The sequence below is a fragment of the Balaenoptera borealis genome (genome assembly GCF_965194805.1).
Source record: "Balaenoptera borealis genome assembly, chromosome: 2".
In the NCBI taxonomy this organism is placed as follows: Eukaryota; Metazoa; Chordata; class Mammalia; order Artiodactyla; family Balaenopteridae; genus Balaenoptera; species Balaenoptera borealis.
In genome coordinates, this window is record NC_138867.1 from 164,302,131 (window position 1) to 164,321,415 (window position 19,285).

General features: G+C 45.5%; 1 long non-coding RNA gene across 1 annotated transcript in view; it reads right to left on the reverse strand.

Annotated features, from left to right (window-relative positions):
• The window catches only part of LOC309623564, a 45,036-nt gene that overhangs the window by 4,652 nt on the left and 21,099 nt on the right, over nucleotides 1-19,285 (reverse strand). Inside the window, exons 2-4 of the long non-coding RNA XR_014241405.1 lie at nucleotides 2,362-2,561; nucleotides 1,030-1,890; nucleotides 596-679 (exon numbers count right to left, since the gene is read on the reverse strand). This is a non-coding gene — a long non-coding RNA (uncharacterized lncRNA). The remainder of the gene's footprint in view (nucleotides 1-595; nucleotides 680-1,029; nucleotides 1,891-2,361; nucleotides 2,562-19,285) is intronic.

The following is a 19,285-nucleotide window of genomic DNA, read 5'->3' on the forward strand; positions in this document are numbered from 1 at the left end:
CCTGCCCGCCCGCAGAGACCTGGCCCGGGGCCTGCGGGGAGGGCGTGGCCCACGGTCCCCAGCGCCGGCAGTCTCTGGGTTCCAGGAGAACTGCACGATCCTCGGGGAGCTGGTAAGGCTGCAGGCTCAGAAGTCTCGCCTGCTGGGGTTCAGCACGTGTGCCAACTCTCTGCTGGAGATGAACATGGCCAAGAGCAGCCAGGTGGTGGCTACTTTCCTAGGTAACCCCGCCTCCCCGAGTCCCAGTGGGGACAGGGGTCAGGTGGACCTTGACTGGACGTGGTGCTGCCTGAGACCCCACTGTGTCAGCCCTTGGGGGTCGCCTTCCCCAACCCTTCATTCTGCCTCGAGGGGCGTGGGGTGGAGGGCGGCTGGGGGCTGCCACAGGGACATAGCCGAGCCTCTCCCCTCCACCCGCAGATAAGCTGGCCCAGAAGCTGAAGCCCCTCGGGGAGCTGGAGCAGCCGTGATCCTGGAGCTAAAGAAGGCTGAGTGCCAGAGGCGGGGCCTGCACTTTGATGGGCCCATCAACGTCTAGGACCTGTGCTACTACATGAACCAGGGGGAGGAGACGCGCTACCACGAGGACCAGTACCTGCTCAATGAGTCCTTCTCCATGCAGGTGGTCACGCGCGGGCGGCTGGGCATCTCCCAGGAGCTGCTGGGGCTGACCTTCGACCTGGAGGAGGGCGCCAACATGTGTCACGAAAATGTGAGGCTCTACACGGTCCGGGACGCGGCCGCGGGCAAGGTCATCCATCGGCAAGTTCTACTTGGACCTCTACCCTCGGTGCATGCGTGGGGGAACCTGTCGGCCGTGGGCTGGGGCTCCTCTGTGGAAGCGGGGCCTCACCCGCGTCCCTCCCCAGGGAAGGGAAGTCCGGGCACATGGCCTGCTTTGGCCTGCAGCCGGGCTGCCTGCAGCAGGATGGGAGGCGCCAGATTGCCATCGCGGCCATGGTGGCCAACTTCACCAAGCCTACGCCCAACCCGCCATCCCTGTTGCAGCATGATGAGCTGGAGACCTACTTCCATGAGTTCTGGCAAGCGATGCACCAGCTCCTCTCCCAGGTGGGTGCAGGCGCGGGGCTGCAGGCAGGGGGCGGGGAGGGCCCGGGCTCTCCCATGGTCCTCAGGCAGGCCCTCGCCACGGGATTCTTCCGCTGATGTCACCCTGCACGTGGTGATGCCCTCGATGTCAGTTTCCATCATCAAACCCCAAGCACTGGGCGCGTAAACAACGGAAGTGGATGTCCTCGAGACTCTGGAGGCTGGAAGTCGCAGATCAAGGAGTCAGGACTGGTTCCCTGCATGTTAAATACATGTATTCAAGAGTTGCCTTTAAAAAGGCACGTTGCCTGCGACTCTGGTGACAGCCGGTGATGAGAACTGGAGGGTAGGCTCTGAGAGGGCTGGGAGCGCCGCGCTCTGTGAGGCCGTGGGGCTGCTGCCAGTCTCGGTGGAGGCTCAGCAAGTCCTAGTGACTTCCCCACGGGGGGGTCCCCAGCTGAGCGTCTGGGCCCCGGACCCAGTGCTCGTTCAGTCTTCCTGCGGTCAGCCCTTCGTCCTGAGAGCGATGCTCTCACAGGCTGCACCGGAGCGCGTGGGGACACTTTACTGAGCTCTGCAGCCGTCACTACTGCCCTGTTTTGGAACACTTCCCTCACCCCAAAAATGTCCCTCCCGCCCTTAGTTATCATTCCCTCCCCTCCCCTGCCCCTGACAACCAGGAACCCACTCTGACTCTGTGGATCTACCTGTTCTGGACGTTTCCCCTTAGTGGGGTCACACCCTGTGTGTCCTTCTGTGTCTGACTTCTCTCGCTGAGCATCGTGTTCTCATGGTGCATCCACATGGCAGCGAGTGTCGGGGCTTCACACCTTTGCGTGGCTGAGGGCCGGAAAAAAGACAAACGAAAAGAAAAGCACGTTGCCTGCCAGTCTGGTGACAGGCGGTGATGAGAACCAGAGGGAAGGCTGTGGGGCCGGGAGCGCTGCGCCCTGTGAAGCCCTGGTGCTGCTGTCAGTCTTGGTGGGGCACGGGCAGCGCCGTCCCCCAGGAGCTGCTGGACAAGCTCATCAAGTCCCGGCTGGCCAACCCCGGTGCGGCCGGGCCGAGGGAAAGGAAAGGGGCTCCCGGACCGCCCGGCTGGAAAGCGCGTCCTGGACACAGTGCCAGCCCCCCGTCTCCTTCCTCCTGCCCTCCAGGCCTCTTCAACCTGCGCCAGATCGTCCTGGCCAAGTTGGACCAGGCCCTGCACATGCAGATGCCCTCGGACCCGGCCCAGGAGAATGCCCGCCTCTGCCAGGAGATCCTCGGGGGCCCAGCCATGCCAGGTAGCCAAGCGCGCGCTGGGCCCACCTTAGTGGTCGGTTGGCGGCTACTGCCCAGGTCAAGAGGATCCTCTGGTGGTGTGTGAAGGGGGACCGTCTGATGGGCTCTGGTCGAGACCCGCTGACCTCTGGCCTCTTCCTGCCTCGGTTCCTGGGCTGGTCCCTCCAGCTGTGGCCCGCGGAGTCCGAGGGTGGGGTGGGCGTATCTGCACGTACTTTCTGGAGAGCCTGGAAGAGGCAGGAGAGGGCTTCATACCCCGGACAGAACGCGTCGACGAGGTTTGCCCATGCGTGTCGGTGCGGAGACGCAGTTCACTCCCTCGTGAGCGCTTTCACCCGCGCTCTCCCCGTGCTGGAGGGCGAGCCCTTACTCATCCCTTGGAGCCTCAGGCAGCTGTCCTTGTAAGAGGGTTAGGGGTGAACCCTCATGAGCTTCAGCAGAAAGTCGGCAAAGATTGATTTGTGTCCCTCCACTGAGTTGCCCGCAAGGTCCCCGTTTTCTAGAAGTGTTGGGCCAATACTCCCTCTAGTGGCAGGGGACTCAGACGGGGCTGCTTTGAGGCCCCCGCTCTGGGGAAGGGGCACGGAGCAGCCAGGGGGCCGGGCAGGAGCCTCTCCGCGTGTGTCCCAAGGACCCACCTGCCTGCGACCTTCGGCCATCTGGCAGGAAGCCACGATGCCCAGTCCTATGGCTACCTGTGCAGCGAGGTGTACTCCACGGTCACGTTCCACACATGCTTCAAGCAGGAGGGCGTCCTGAGTGGCAAGGTGAGAGGCTGGCCTGCCATGCAGACCAACACAGAGGTCCTTGGCCTGGGCCTAGATGCTTGTGCCGCCCGCCTGGGCCTCCCAGGCTCTGAGGGCCCTGCCCTGGACCCCCTGCTCCCCTGCCCTTTGTTGAGTCACAGCAGAGGTGGCCACACCCACACCCTCAGTGAAGGCGGCGCTCCACTCTCCTGCAGCCCCGCCCACTCTTGGCAGGTTGCCATGGACTACAGAAGCTGCATTCTGAGGCCAGGGGGCTCCGAGGATGCCAAGGGCGTGGTGAAGCTCTTCCTGGCTTGTGACCCCACGCAGGATGCCTTCCTCCTGAGCAAAGGGCTGCAGGTTGAGGGCTGCAAGCCGCCTGCCTGCTGACGGCACGGGGTTTTGCCCACCCAGGCGGGCCGGGTGCCTTAGCGCCCCGTCGCGGTGCGGGAGGGGCCGCGTGTCCTCCCAGTCCCTGAGTCCCCGGCGGCCGGCCTAGGCCAAAAGGCTCCACCTGGAACTGTCTGGAGAGCCTGGCGTCAAGGCTCCCCCTTGTTGCACTAATGCAATCCCTTCCTGGGGAGCTTTCCTGGTAACAAAACGGTTCTTTGAAAACGCAGCCATTAATAAAAAGACTCTACTCCTGGTCTCTGCCTGCTGTCCCTTCCACCACAGGAGTGGCATGGGGGCCGTCACACTGGGGTGAGTTCTGACCTTGGTTGGGGATCAGCCCTGGGGTCGTGGTGACGCGTCTGCGTCACTGGGAGACGGCTGAGCTGTGGGGTGAGTTAAGACGGGAATGGTGCCCTGCCCCCCAGCTGGGCAGGCTCTCCAGTGAGGGGGTGTCAGTTTCCTGCCAGCATCTTGCCCGTCACTGCTTGGCATCTCGGGGGCTGTGATTGGCTGGAGCTGGCTCTGGCAGTGGGCACAGCTGCGGGAAGTTCAGCTGTGGCTGTCCCTGTCCCCGTGTCCTGTCCTCCTGCTCACGGCCGGCTGGCTGGCTCCCTCCGCTCATCGGCAGCTGCTGAAGTCTGGACCACAGCAAGGGGCCGCCTTCCTGGGTCCTAGCAATTCTTCCCAAAGGCCTTAGGGATGTGGTTTGGTGGCAGTAGGAATTCAGAGAGGGTGCTGCCTCACTGGAGCGCTAGGGTGGGTCTGGACCGTCCCGTGTGTCCTTCCCTGGCCTTTGAGCTCCTCGGGAGCCCTGCCTCCGGCCCTTCGCCCCCACAAAGGACACCAGGCAGCGGAGCGAGGGCGCGGGCGGCGCCCCAACCTTCTCCCCATGGCCCAGGCGGGCAGGCCGTGCCACGCTCTGTCTTCCCCTCAGCCTGCCCGCCCATTCTCACCCGCCCTGGGCCAGTCGGCTGTGGACCAGGCTGTGATGTCTGCCCTTCTACAGACCCGGCTCAGCTCCCTGCACCCACTTCTGTGCCTTCTGTGTTCTGGGCTGGTCGCAGGCCCAGAGCCGGTGGGCAGGCACCCCGTGGCTGGGAGGGCTGTCCGTGTGAATTCCCTGGGGCTTGAAAAGGAGCACAGCCGGCCTTCCATCAGGCACCTCTCGATGGATATGGAAGGGGCGTGTCGGGGCCTGGGGGCTGCTCGTCTTCCCGTGCACTGAGCCCCCAGATGGTCCCCGTGCAAAATCCAGGTGTGGCGTTGGCACCCCAGCGGTGTGCCAGGCAGTCCGTGGCGGGCGCCACAGGCCTCGGGCTGGTGGGCCACAGGGTTCCCGAGCGGCAGGTCAGGACTGAGAGGGTGAGGTCCAGGGCCCAGGCTGACGCCGGCTGGAGGCCCCTCCACTCACCGCCCGCACCCCCCAGCCCCTGCCCTCACGTGAGCCCCCAGGGCTGAGCTCAGGTGCTGCATGCCCAGGCTCCCCGGCAGCCCAGCCCGTTCCCCCTCCTCCGAGGTCACTGAAGGACTGGGAGGCAGGTTGCCCCACAGAGACTGCTGTTCTCTGAGCCCTGGGCAGGGGGCAGGGAGGACGGGCACAGGGCCCTGCAGGGGTGTGGGCGCCGGGGCAGCGGGAGCAGCTCCACACAGTAAGTAAGAGCAGCTCACCAAAAACAGTGCGATTCTCCAGCCACCCCGGGACCTGAGCTCAGGTCCTGGGGCAGGAAGGGGCAGCAGTGCACCTGTTAGCTATCACTGGGGGTCGACTGCGGCCCGGTGCCACCTCTTAGATCCTCCCCCCGTCCCCTTCCGGGGTTGCGACCGGACCCCTGTCAATCGGGTTCTCACTCCTCCCTGTCCCCTACGCCTGCTCCATGAAGGTGGAAGGAACACATTTATAAAAAGGTTGAAGCCTGGGCTTCCCTGGTGGCGCAGTGGTTAAGAATCCGCCTGCTAATGCAGGGGACAAGGGTTCAAGCCCTGGTCCGGGAAGTTCCCACACGCCGCGGAGCAATGAAGCCCGTGCGCCACAACTACTGAGCCTGCACTCTACAGCCCAAAAGCCACAACTACTGAGTCCTTGTGCCCCAACTACTGAAGCCCGCGCGCCTAGAGCCTGTGCTCCGCAACAAGAGAAGCCACCACAATGAGAAGCCCACGCACCGCAACGAAGAGTAGCCCCCACTCACCGCAACTGGAGAAAGCACGCACGCAGCAAGGAAGACCCAACGCAGCCAAAAATAAATAAATAAAATAAATAAATAAATTTTTAAAAATCATATTAAATACCTATTAATGAGATTTTAAAAAATAGTCAGTTAGTTAGTCAGTTAATTGTGCCGGGTCTTAGTTGCCACGGGCCAGCTCCTTAGTTGTGGTAATGAGATATTTTATATTCTTTTTTGCTCCTGAACAAAGGCCTCAGAATCCAGTATCTATTTGATAATGCTCACAGCATAGCTCAGCACGGAATAGCCACATTGTTTTTCTTTGGCTGCTATGTACCAAACAGCCTTTTGTACTGTTTTACCAAATGCATGTATTTAATACCTGTTTTAAAAAACATAGTGAGATCTCAAAACTTTAAATTGACTAAAGTAAGATTCTCTCTGTAGTACTACTTATTTGACCAACACCACCTGATAACACCGGTGTGGTGCACTGAGCCTTACTCTAGCATATCGGGATAAACCCCGTTTCGACAAGTGTTCATCCTCCAAGTCCCCAAGGCCTCTCACACACTGCCAGTGAAACTGCTTCCTGCTTGGGAAAGAGTGCCCCAGTTCGTTTCTTTAGAAGCTTGAAGGCTATGTAAGCCCTCCAAAAGGTTAGAGGGCAAAGAACAACTCTAAAACTGGCACATTTGTTTAAAAAAAAAACACTTGTCAATATTACAAGAGCCAGCTTGCTTTCCCTTGTGACACGTTTTCTTAGGAGGCAAGGGATGTGGCCATGTGACTTGGACAAGCTGTTTCCCTCTGTCTCAGTGTCCCACCTGTGAGTGGGTAGTCTGACTCAACTTAATTACAGACATCGGAATAAGGTTCATGAACAGTGGCATCTAATTTCCAAAATAAAAACAGGAGAATGAGTATGTCTTTTACAACAGGACGTCAAGTCTACCTCAAAGATATTGGTAGCCTTGAGTCCACTGCTTCTCACTGAGTGCAATTGTGCCCCCCAGGGGACATCTGGGAAAGTCTGAAGGTGATTTTGGTTGTCACAACTGGGAGGAGAGGGAATGTTACGGGCACCTAGTGAGTAGAGGTCGGGACCTTGCTAAACACTCTACGATGCACAGGACTCACACATCACAGCAAAGGTTTATCTGGCCCCAAAAGTCAATGTCTTGGTTGAGAAACCCTGCCTTAGAGCAAATCACGGATACTCATCTTTAGCAGGTAACAGGGCATTTACTACCCACCTGTAAACCTACAGACTTCCCGACTTACACAGCTAATCCTGTGGCAGGAATGAAATAGATAGCGTGTGACCATCTGGTATTATCTAGGTTTGCCCCTCAAGTCACATGGGACAGTGCTAGAGACTGACATTTTCTATATTGGAGGTCTTTGGTAAGCCACCAGTTTTCTAACCTAAAAAGTCTAAGCAGCATTATTACAATACACATAATAACACGACAATTCTGCTTTTACAGAGATATTAGATGTGGGAAAGGAGCTTATCTGACATCAGAAGCAAATGCTTTGAACACATCACATCTGCTGGTTCGACTGTCAAATCTTGACAGCTGGAGACATAGGAAGGTAGACAGGAGAAAACAGACCAAAGTTACGGGCCTGCTGAGTCCTCGGGTCTAACCATAATACACTTCGTACTGTCCTGGGTCCAGGGATGTGTTCTAACACCCTCTCATTGAAAGACAAAGGAGAAGCCAAAATGAGATGGTAGGAGGGGCACAATCAGAGTAAAATCAAATCCCATAACTGGTGGGTGGGTGACTCACAGACTGGCGAACACTTATACCACAGAAGTCCGCCCACTGGAGTGAAGGTTCTGAGCCCCACGTCAGGCTCCCCAACCTGGGGGTCCGGCAACGGGAGGAGGAATTCATAGAGAATCAGACTTTGAAGCCTAGTGGGAATTGATTGCAGGACTTCGACAGGACTGGGGGAAACAGAGACCCCACTCTTGGAGGGCGCACACAAAATAGTGCGTGCATCGGGACCCAGGGGAAGGAGCAGTGACCCCGGGGGAGACTGAACCAGACCTACCTGTTAGTGTTGGAAGGTCTCTGGCAGAGGCGGGGGGTGGCTCTGTTTCACCGTGGGGACAAGGACATTGGCAGCAGAAGTTCTGGGAAGTACTCCTTGGCGTGAGCCCTCCCAGAATCTGTCATTAGCCCCACCAAAGAGCCCAGGTAGGCTCCAGTGTTGGGTTGCCTCAGGCAAAACAACCAACAGGGAGGGAACCCAGCCCCACCCATCAACAGTCAAGTGGATTAAAGTTTTACTGAGCTCTGACCACCATAGCAACAGTCAGCTCTACCCACCACCAGAGCCTCCCATCAAGCCTCTTAGATAGCCTCAACCACCAGAGGGCAGACAGCAGAATCAAGAAGAACTACAATCCTGCAGCCTGTGGAACAAAAACCACATTCACAGAGAGATAGACAAGATGAAAAGGCAAAGGGCTACATACCAGATGAAGGAACAAGATAAAACCCCCAAAAAACAACTAAATGAAGTGGAGATAGGCAACCTTCCAGAAAAAGATTTCAGAATAATGATAGTGAAGATGATCCAGGACCTCAGAATAAGAATGGAGGCAAAGATCGAGAAGATGCAAGAAATGTTTAACAAAGACCTAGAAGAATTAAAGAACAAACAAACAGAGATGAACAATACAATAACTGAAATGAAAACTACACTAGAAGGAATCAATAGCAGAATAACTGAGGCAGAAGAACGGATAACCGACCTGGAAGACAGAATGGTGGAATTCACTGCTGCAGAACAGACTAAAGAAAAAAGAATGAAAAGAAATGAAGACAGCCTAAGAGACCTCGGGACAACATTAAATGCAACAACATTTGCATTATAGGGGTCTCAGAAGGAGAAGAGAGAGAGAAAGGACCAGAGAAAATATTTGAAGAGATTATAATCGAAAACTTCCCTAACATGGGAAAGGAAGTAGCCACCCAAGTCCAGGAAGCGCAGAGAGTCCCATACAGGATAAACCCAAGGAGAAACATGCCAAGACACATAGTAATCAAATTGGCAAAAATTAAAGACCAAGAAAAATTATTGAAAGCAGCAAGGGAAAAACGACAAATAACATACAAGGGAACTCCCATAAGGTTAACAGCTGATTTCTCAGCAGAAACTCTACCAGCCAGAAGGGAGTGGCATGATATACTAAAAGTGATGAAAGGGAAGAACCTACAACCAAGATTACTCTACCCGGCAAGGATCTCATTCAGATTTGATGGAGAAATCAACAGCTTTACAGACAAGCAAAAGCTAAGAGAATTCAGCACCACTGAACCAGCTCTACAACAAATGCTAAAGGAACTTCTCTAAGTGGGAAACACAAGAGAAGAAAAGGACCTACAAAAACAAACCCAACACAATTAAGAAAATGGTCATAGGAACATACATATCGATAATTACCTTAAACATGAAAGGATTAAATGCTCCAACCAAAAGACACAGGCTTGCTGAATGGATACAAAAACAAGACCCATATATATGCTGTCTACAAGAGACCCACTTCAGACCTAGGGACACATACAGACTGAAAGTGAGGGGATGGAAAAAGATATTCCATGCAAATGGAAATCAAAAGAAAGCTGGAGTAGCTATACTCAAATCAGATAAAATAGACTTTAAAATAAAGAATGTTACAAGAGACAAGGAAGGACACTACATAATGATCAAGGGATCAGTCCAAGAAGAAGATATAACAATTATAAATATATATGCACCCAACATAGGAGCACCTCAATACATAAGGCAACTGCTTAACAGCTATAAAAGAGGAAATCGACAGTAACACAATAATAGTGGGGGACTTTAACACCTCACTTACACCAATGGACAGATCATCCAAAATGAAAATAAATAAGGAAACAGAAGCTTTAAATGACACAATAGACCAGATAGATTTAATTGATATTTATAGGACATTCCATCTGAAAACAGCAGATTACACTTTCTTCTAAAGTGTGCACGGAACATTCTCCAGGATAGATCACATCTTGGGTCACAAATCAAGCCTCAGTAAATTTAAGAAAATTGAAATCATATCAAGCATCTTTTCTGACCACAACGCTATGAGATTAGAAATCAATTACAGGGAAAAAAACGTAAAAAACACAAACACAGGGAGGCTAAACAATATGTTACTAAATAACCAAGAGATCACTGAAGAAATCAAAGAGGAAATCAAAAAATACCTACAGACAAATGACAATGAACACACGACGATCCAAAACCTATGGGATGCAGCAAAAGCAGTTCTAAGAGGGAAGTTTATAGCTGTACAAGCCTACCTAAAGAAACAAGAAAAATCTCAAGTAAACAATCTAACCTTACACCTAAAGGAACTAGAGAAAGAAGAACAAACAAAACCCAAAGTTAGCAAAAGGAAAGAAATCATAAAGATCAGAGCAGAAATAAATGAAATAGAAACAAAGAAAACAATAGCAAAAATCAATAAAACTAAAAGCTGGTTCTTTGAGAAGATAAACAAAATTGATAAGCCATTAGCCAGACTCATCAAAAAAAAGAGGGAGAGGACTCAAATCAGTAAAATTAGAAATGAAAAAGGAGAAGTTACAACAGACACTGCAGAAATACAAAACATCCTAAGAGACTACTACAAGCAACTCTATGCCAATAAAATGGACAACCTGGAAGAAATGGACAAATTCTTAGAAAGGTATAACCTTTCAACACTGAACCAGGAAGAAACAGAAAATATGAACAGACCAATCACAAGTAATGAAATTGAACCTGTGATTAAACATCTTCCAACAAACAAAAGTCCAGGAGCAGATGGCTTCACAGGTGAATTCTATCAAACATTTAGAGAAGAGCTAATACCCATCCTTCTCAAACTCTTCCAAAAAATTGTAGAGGAAGGAACGCTCCCAAACTCATTCTATGAGGCCACCAGCAGCCTTGATACCAAAACCGGAGAAAGACACTACAAAAAAAGAAAATTACAGACCAATATCACTGATGAATATAGATGCAAAAAATCCTCAACAAAATACTAGCAAACAGAACCTAACAACACATTAAAAGGATCATACACCATGATCAAGTGGGATTTATCCCAGGGATGCAAGGATTCTTCAATATACACAAATCAATCAATGGGATACACCATGTTAACAAATTGAAGAAGAAAAACCGTATGATCATCTCAATAGATGCAGAAAAAGCTTTTGACAAAATTCAACACCGATTTATGATAAAAAAACTCTCCAGAAAGTGGGCATACAGGGAACTTACCTCAACATAATAAAGGCCATATACAACAAACCCACAGCAAACATCATTCTCAATGGTGAAAAACTGAAAGCATTTCCTCTAAGATCAGGAACAAGACAAGGATGTCCACTCTCATCACTATTATTCAACATAGTTTTGGAAGTCCTAGCCACGGCAATCAGAGAAGAAAAAGAAATAAAAGGAATACAAATTGGAAAAGAAGAAGTAAAACTGTCACTGTTTGCAGATGACATGATACTATACATAGAGAATCCTAAAGATGCTACCAGAAAACTACTAGAACTAATCAATGAATTTGGTAAAGTTGCAGGATACAAAATTAATGCACAGAAATCTCTTGAATTCCTATACACTAATGATAAAAAATCTGAAAGAGAAATTAAGGAAACACTCCCATTTACCACTGCAACAAAAAGAATAAAATACCTAGGAATAAACCTACCTAGGGTGACAAAAGACCTGTATGCAGAAAACTGTAAGACTGATGAAAGAAATTAAAGATGATACCAACAGATGGAGAGATATACCATGTTCTTGGATTGGAAGAATCAATATTGTGAAAATGACTATACTACCCAAAGCAATCTACAGATTCAATGCAATCCCTATCAAATTACCAATGGCATTTTTTACGGAACTAGAACAAAAAATCTTAAAATTTGTGTGGAGACACAAAAGATCCCGAATAGCCAAAGCAGTCTTGAGGGAAAAAAACGGAGCTGGAGGAATCAGACTCCCTGACTTCAGACTATACTACAAAGCTACAGTGATCAAGACAATATGGTACTGGCACAAAAACAGAAATATAGATTAATGGAACAAGATAGAAAGCCCAGAGATAAACCCACGCATCTATGGTCAACTAATCTATGACAAAGGAGGCAAGGATATACAATGGAGAAAAGACAGTCTCTTCAATAAGTGGTGCTGGGAAAACTGGACAGCTACATGTAAAAGAATGAAATTAGAACACTCCCTAACACCATACACAAAAATAAACTCAAAACGGATTCAAGACCTATATGTAAGACCGGACACTATAAAACTCTTAGAGGAAAACATAGGAAGAACACTCTTTGAAATAAATCTCAGCAAGATCTTTTTTGATCCACCTCCTAGAGTAATGGAAATAAAAACAAAAATAAACAAATGGGACCTAATGAAACTTCAAAGCTTTTGCACAGCAACTGAAACCATAAACAAGACGAAAAGACAACCCTCAGGATGGGAGAAAATATTTGCAAACGAATCAACGGACAAAGGATTAATTTTCAAAATATATAAACAGCTCATGCAGCTCAATATTAAGAAAACAAACAACCCAATCCAAAAATGGGCAGAAGACCTAAGTAGACATTTCTCCAAAGAAGATATACAGATGGCCAAGAAGCACATGAAAAGCTGCTCAACATCACTACTTATTAGAGAAATGCAAATCAAAACTACAATGAGGTATCATCTCACACCAGTTAGAATGGGCATCATCAGAAAATCTACAAACAACAAATGCTGGAGAGGGTGTGGAGAAAAGGGAACCCTCTTGCACTGTTGGTGGGAATGTAAATTGATACAGCCACTATGGAGAACAGTATGGAGCTTCCTTAAAAACTAAAAATAGAATTACCATATGATCCAGCAATCCCACTACTGGGAATATACCTAGAGAAAACCATAATTGAAAAAGACACATGCACCCCAATGTTCATTTCCACACTATTTACAATAGCCAGGTCATGGAAGCAACCTAAATGCTCATCGGCAGATGAATGGATAAAGAAGATGTGGTACATATATACAATGGAATATTACTCAGACATAAAAAGGAACGAAATTGGGTCATTTGTTGAGACGTGGATGGATCTAGAGACTGTCATACAGAGTGGAGTAAGTCAGAAAGAGAAAAAGAAATATCGTATATTAACGCATATATGTGGAACCTAGAAAAATGGTACAGATGAACCGGTTTGCAGGGCAGAAATTGAGACACAGAAGTAGAGAACAAACGTATGGACACCAAGGGGGGAAAGCAGCGGGGGGATGGGGGGGTGGTGTGATGAATTGGGTGATTGGGATTGACATGTATACACTGATGTGTATAAAATTGATGACTAACAAGAACCTGCTGTATAAAAAAATAAATAAAATTCAAAAATTAAAAAAAAATGATGTTCATATGTAACAACCTCCTACATGAGACATTTCTTTTGGATATAAGAGCTAACAAAAGCTTTGCTTTCTCTAAGGAGCTGGTATGTGCTTTTCTTTTTAATAATAAGAGTTAGCTTATACCCTTCCTCACATTGCCAAGGAAGCTCAGAGCCAAATGTTTAGTTCAATCATTCAATTAAGCAAGCCCTTACTTTTTGCATATTTCTCTTCAATTTCTCTGCTTGCCCCAATCTTGAATTTCTATTCTAATTTATATTTGTCTTATCTTGATTTTGTATTTCTTATTTATATCTTACTACTTTTCTCAATGTTTGTCATAAGCCACCACAAATCCTTTTTCTTTGTTGTTGTTGTTGTTATTATTGTTTTTGGCCACGCCACATGCACAGCTTGCAGGATCTTTGTTCCCTGACCAGGGATCAAACCCATACAGTGGAAGTGTGGAGTTCTAACCACTGGACCACCAGGGAATTCCCCACAAATCCTTTATAGAATGAGGCCAGGTATACATACACATACCTGTAAATAACTAATGACTTTTAAGGCTTGCTGTAGCTCATGCACTGCATTTCATATTTCATGTATTTCACAGAATTCTTGGTTACAACATGAATGACAGAATTATAGTAATCTTTAAACTCTATTTCTGAGATTTAAAAAAAATGCAAAACCACAAAATCTCCCTGTAATAACATAATTTTAGAACTCCTAGAACTTGGTCACTTTTATTAAATGCTCAATTCTCAAATTATATATATATATATACATATATACACATTATATATAAATTTAGATTTTTATATCTAAATCTTTGTTAATTTTAAAATTAAAATTAGATTTCAAAAACTCCACATTCATCCCTACCCTTTCCTACCCACATCACTGAATTTTGATATATCCAAGCAGTAGCAAGCCCAACAAAGTCACTCCTAAGGAAAGGTTAGAGGCACTAACAAGACCACTCTCTCAAAGCCCTGGGATAGAATTTCAAGAGGTCCTCAACCAGAGCCTAATATTGCAGCCAGCCAATCAGCCCACAGTAACTCTATACCACCAATCTCAAAAGAGGGGCCTCCCTCAGGCTGGGGAAAGAGGAAGTCCACAATTTCCTGCTGCTGGAAAACATGCTCAGGCAGTCCATTTACAAGCACCTAAGATGCCCACCAACTTGACAAACTAATTATACAAAGGAAGGCCTCTCTCTGCCAGGGCCTTCTCCCTATGCCAGGTCCTTCTCCCTATGCCAGGTCGTCCTACCAGTAATCATTAGGACACCCAAACAGCTGCATAGTTCCTGCTTTCTGAATGCTGTCCTACTTGCCATCTTGATCAGCAAAGACAAATGCCAGCAGAGGCCTTTGGGATGCCAACCCACAATAAGTTCAGGGAGTCCCGCTACACTTCCCCAGGTTGTCTCTTACAGAAATCAATAGAGAAAAACCAATAAATGATGTTAATAATAAACGTGTAAATTCATTACGTATTTGCCTATATTATCTTATTTTCTGCTTAATAACCCTTTAGGATAGGTACAATCACTACCCCATTTTAGAGGGAACACTGAGGCACAGAGAGGTCACAAGCCAGTAGGTGGCAGAGCAAGATCTCAACACAGGCTAGTTAACTTAAGAGCCCATGCTAAACCCCTATTCTACACTCCCACTAGTAACAGCAGCTACTATTTGATGAGAATCCTTTAGGAATCAGATGGATTCAACTTTATTGAATGCCAGTGACAACCCAGCAAGGCAGAGGTTTCTTTGAATCACAAAAAGTAAATTTTTTTTCCCAGGTACTGCTCTATGGGATTTTAAACACACATGCATTATTGTAACCACCACCACATACAGAACATAGGATAATTCCAACTAGGGAAAGAATTCCCTTGATCCTTTGTATTCAAACACCCACCCCTAACTCCTGGCAAGCACTGATCTGGTCTCTGTTCTGGTATTTTTTCCTTTTCCAGTTTGTCATACAAATGGAATATTATGTAGCCTTTTGAGAAAGGGTTCTTTCACTTAAAATAACGTTATCGAAATGCATCCATGTTGTTGTGTGCATTAATAGTTCATTCCTCTTGCTGAGTAGTACGCCACTGTGTGGATGTGTCAGTATCCATTCACCTACAGACAGACATTTGAGTGGTTTCCATTTTTTATACTTATGAGTTATACTAAACACATACCCATATGTACACAAATCTTTGTGTAAACATAAGTTTTCATTTCTCTGGGATAAATCCTTAGAAGTGAAATTGCTAAGTCATATGATAAATGTATGTTTACCTTGTTTAAGAAACTGCCAAGCTATTTCTAAAGTGGCAGTACCATTCTGCAGCCCTACCAGAAATGAACGAGAGTTCTAGTTATTCTGCATGCTCATCAGCACTTGGTGTTGTCATTATTTTTTAATTTAGCCAGTCTAGTGGGTATATAATAAAATTTCATTGTGGTTTTAATTATTACTAATGATGTTGAACATCTTTTCAGTTGCTTATTTGCCATCCTTATATCCTCTATGGTGAAAAATCTGTTCAAATCTTTTGTCCATTTTTAAAAACTCTTTGGTTAAATGCTGTTGAGTTTTGAGAGTTCTTTATATATTTTAGATACAAATGCTTTTTTCTTACGTGTAATGTGCCCTAATATGGGGCTGGCTTTCTATTCTCTTAACAGGGTTCTTTGCAGAACAAAAGTTTTTGCTTTTGAATAGGTTTAATATATCAACTTTTTTCTCTATGGATCATGCCAGTGGTGTCAGAGCTAAGAAGTATTTGTCTAAGCCAATAGGAAAAAATTTTCTCCTATGTTTTCTTCTAAGAGCTTTATGGTTTTATGCTTTACACTTAGGTCTACCATCCAATTGGAGTTTGTTTTTGTATGCAACATTAAGTGTAGGTAAATGTTCACCTTTTTGCATTTGGATTTTCCAGCACTATTTGTTAAAAATTTCCATTTCACTTTTGTCAAAAGTCAGTTGACCCCATTTATGAGGGTCTATTTTCTAGATTTTATATTGTGTATGTATTTGATTTGTCTATATGTCTATCCTTTCACCAATATCACACTATCTTAACAACTATAGCTTTACAGTGTGTCTTAAAGTCAGGTAGTAAAAGTCCTCCAACTCTGTTCCTTCTCAAAGTTGTTTTGGCTTTCTAGTTCCTTTCCATACGAATTTTAGAATAAGCTATATCTACAAAGAATCTGTTTTAGTCTGTTCAGGCTGCTGTAACAGAGTACCACAGACTGGGTGGCTTATAAACAACAGAAGTTTATTTCTCACAGTTCTGGAGGCTGGGAAGTCCAAGATCAAGGTACCAGCAGATTTGGTGTCTGATGAGAGTCTGCTTCCTGGTTCATAGACAACTGTCTCCTTGCTGTGTCTTCATATGGTAGATGCAGCAAGATTGCTCTCTGGAATCTGCTCCCTGGAGTCTCTTTTATAAGAACACTAACCTCATTCATGACAGCTCTGCCTCATGACCTAATCACCTTCCAAAGGCCCCACCTCCAAATACCAACACCTTAGGGATTAGGTTTCAGTTTAGGAATTTCGGTGGCGGGTGGGGAGGGTGGACATAAACATTCAGTTTATCACAGAAGCCTCCTGGGATTTGGATTTGAATTGCATTAAATCTCTAGTAAGTCAATTTAAGGAGAATTAACAATACTGAGTCTTCCAATCCATGAACACAATATGTCTCTGCATTTATTTAGGTCTTCTTTGATCTCTTCAATTAGTGTCTTGGTAAGGCATTGATTTTAACCTCACTACATAAATAAATAGGTGACTTAACTAAGGTCATACCTTGCAGTAGAGCCAGCATTCTGAACTAAGTTCTATCTGCCTCCAAAGACATAATTATTTCCACTAAACCATACTGCCTCACAAATAGACTTTTTTTTTTTAACCAAAATTTTACTTCTTTGGCTCATTGAAAAAATATACAATTTTTCCCCAAGATATTATTTCTTTAGTTTTTGATTTTCAATATTAGGATTATGATTAAGATTAAAGTAGAAAAATACTCATAGTATGCTGTTAATTAAAAAAAAAAGCAGGATCCAAAATTGTATCTGCTATATGATAAAAATACATATATAGAAAAAATATATTAAAATATATTAGAATGTTTAATGATTCTGAGTTAGGAACCTATAGGTTATTGTTAATTTCTTCTTTATATCTATCAACATATATAAATATTCTACAATGAGCAAATACTGTTTCTGTTACCTAAAGTAATATTTGAAGACATACTTACTGCACAAAATTCACATAAGAGTAAGATATTGTATTTACCTTTCATCCTCCATTCTACTCCATTCTCCTAAAGTATTAAGTTTGATGTATATTCTTGAAGAAATTTTTCTATACACTTAGTTTTAGTGTTTTTTGGTTTAAATTAGAACACATCATATACACTGATTTGCTATTTGCTCTTCTCATTCAGCTATATGTCTTGCAGACCTTACACCTCAATACATATAACTCTTCCTCATTCTTTTGGTATCCTCATATGATGTACTATAACTTATTTACCTATTCCTCTTCTAATGAGAACTTAGACTATCTCCCATTTATGCTATTCAACAAGGCTGTGATTGATATTCATGTATTTTACTTCTATGAGGATCTTCTTTTTTGACTCTTAACCTAGGTTATAGGAAAAAAATCATATATTAATGGTATTATGCTGAACTACTTAGAAAAAGTAATGCATCCATATTTGATATATTCCCGAAGGGTTGTATGTAAATTAAATCACATTTCACATGTATTATTTGAAGTAGATAATTAAACTTGCACAAAGATGACATGAGAAAAACACATAACTCATGCCCCAGTGCTAAAAGCACACATTGAAATAAACCTCCTACAATGTGGTTTGGTCCTCTACAACAGGGGTCCCCAACCCCCGGACCATGGACAGGTGTGGGCCCGTGGCCTGTTTGGAACCGGGCCGCACAGCAGGAGGTGAGCGGCAGGCAAGCAAGCGAAGTTTCATCTGCTGTTCCCCATCGCATTACTGCCTGAACCATCCCTTTCCCCTGTCCCCGTCACCCTTCCCCCACCCCTGTCCATGGAAAAATCGTCTTCCATGAAACCGGTCCCTGGTGCCAAAAAGGTTGGGGACCACTGATCTACAAAATGCAAATACCTCTCAATCTAGCAATACCACTTCAATGATTTACCCAAAAGGATAACATAAGTGAAAAAGTACTTAAGAGATAATCATCACTGTATTCTTTACTATATGCAAAGATTAGAAACCATCTATTAGTTGAGAATAGTTAAATATACTCTAGTATGTTCAACAGAATTTTAAATGACCATTAAAATTGACAGTAGAGCTCAGTAGCCATTGCCATGAGAAGTTGAGACATACTGCGGGGGAGATGAGCAGGTCACAGTGCAGCAGGAGAGCACCCTTGTGTCACATGAACACAGGGTTACATAAAGGATCTGGATGGCTGGACAATACTCACCACAATGGTATTCTTAACAGTAGTTAACATTTTCCTTTATATTTCTTACTGAGATAAAATTCACATACCATAAATTTCAAATATTTTTTCTGTGCTCTTCTTTTTCAATATTGTTTTGACTATAATGGGTCCCTTGCATTTCCATATGGATTTTAGAATCCACTGTATATTTCTGCAAAAAAAAGGTAGCTAGGATTTTGATAGTGATTCCATTGAATCTATGGATCAATTTGAAGATCACTGCCATCTTAAAAATATTGTCTTACAAATCCATGAATACAAGATGTTTTTCCTTTTATTTAGTTCTTCTTTAATTTCTTTAAAAAATGTGCAGTTTTCAGTGAACAAGTCTTACACTTTTTTGTTTAATTTATTCCTAAGCATTTTATTATTTTTGATACTACTGTAAATGGAACTGTTTTCATTTTTGGATTGTTCATTGCTAGTATATAGAAATAGAACTGATTTTGGTATCTTGGTCTTATATCTTGCAACCTTGCTGAACTCCTTTATTAGCTTTCATATTTTTTTTGGTAGATGCCTTAGGATTTTCTGTATAAAAGATCATATCATCTGCAAATAGTTTTACTTCTTCCTTTCCAACCTGGATACTTTTTATTACTTTCTTGCCTTATTGCTCTGGCTAAAATTTCCAGTAAAATGTTGA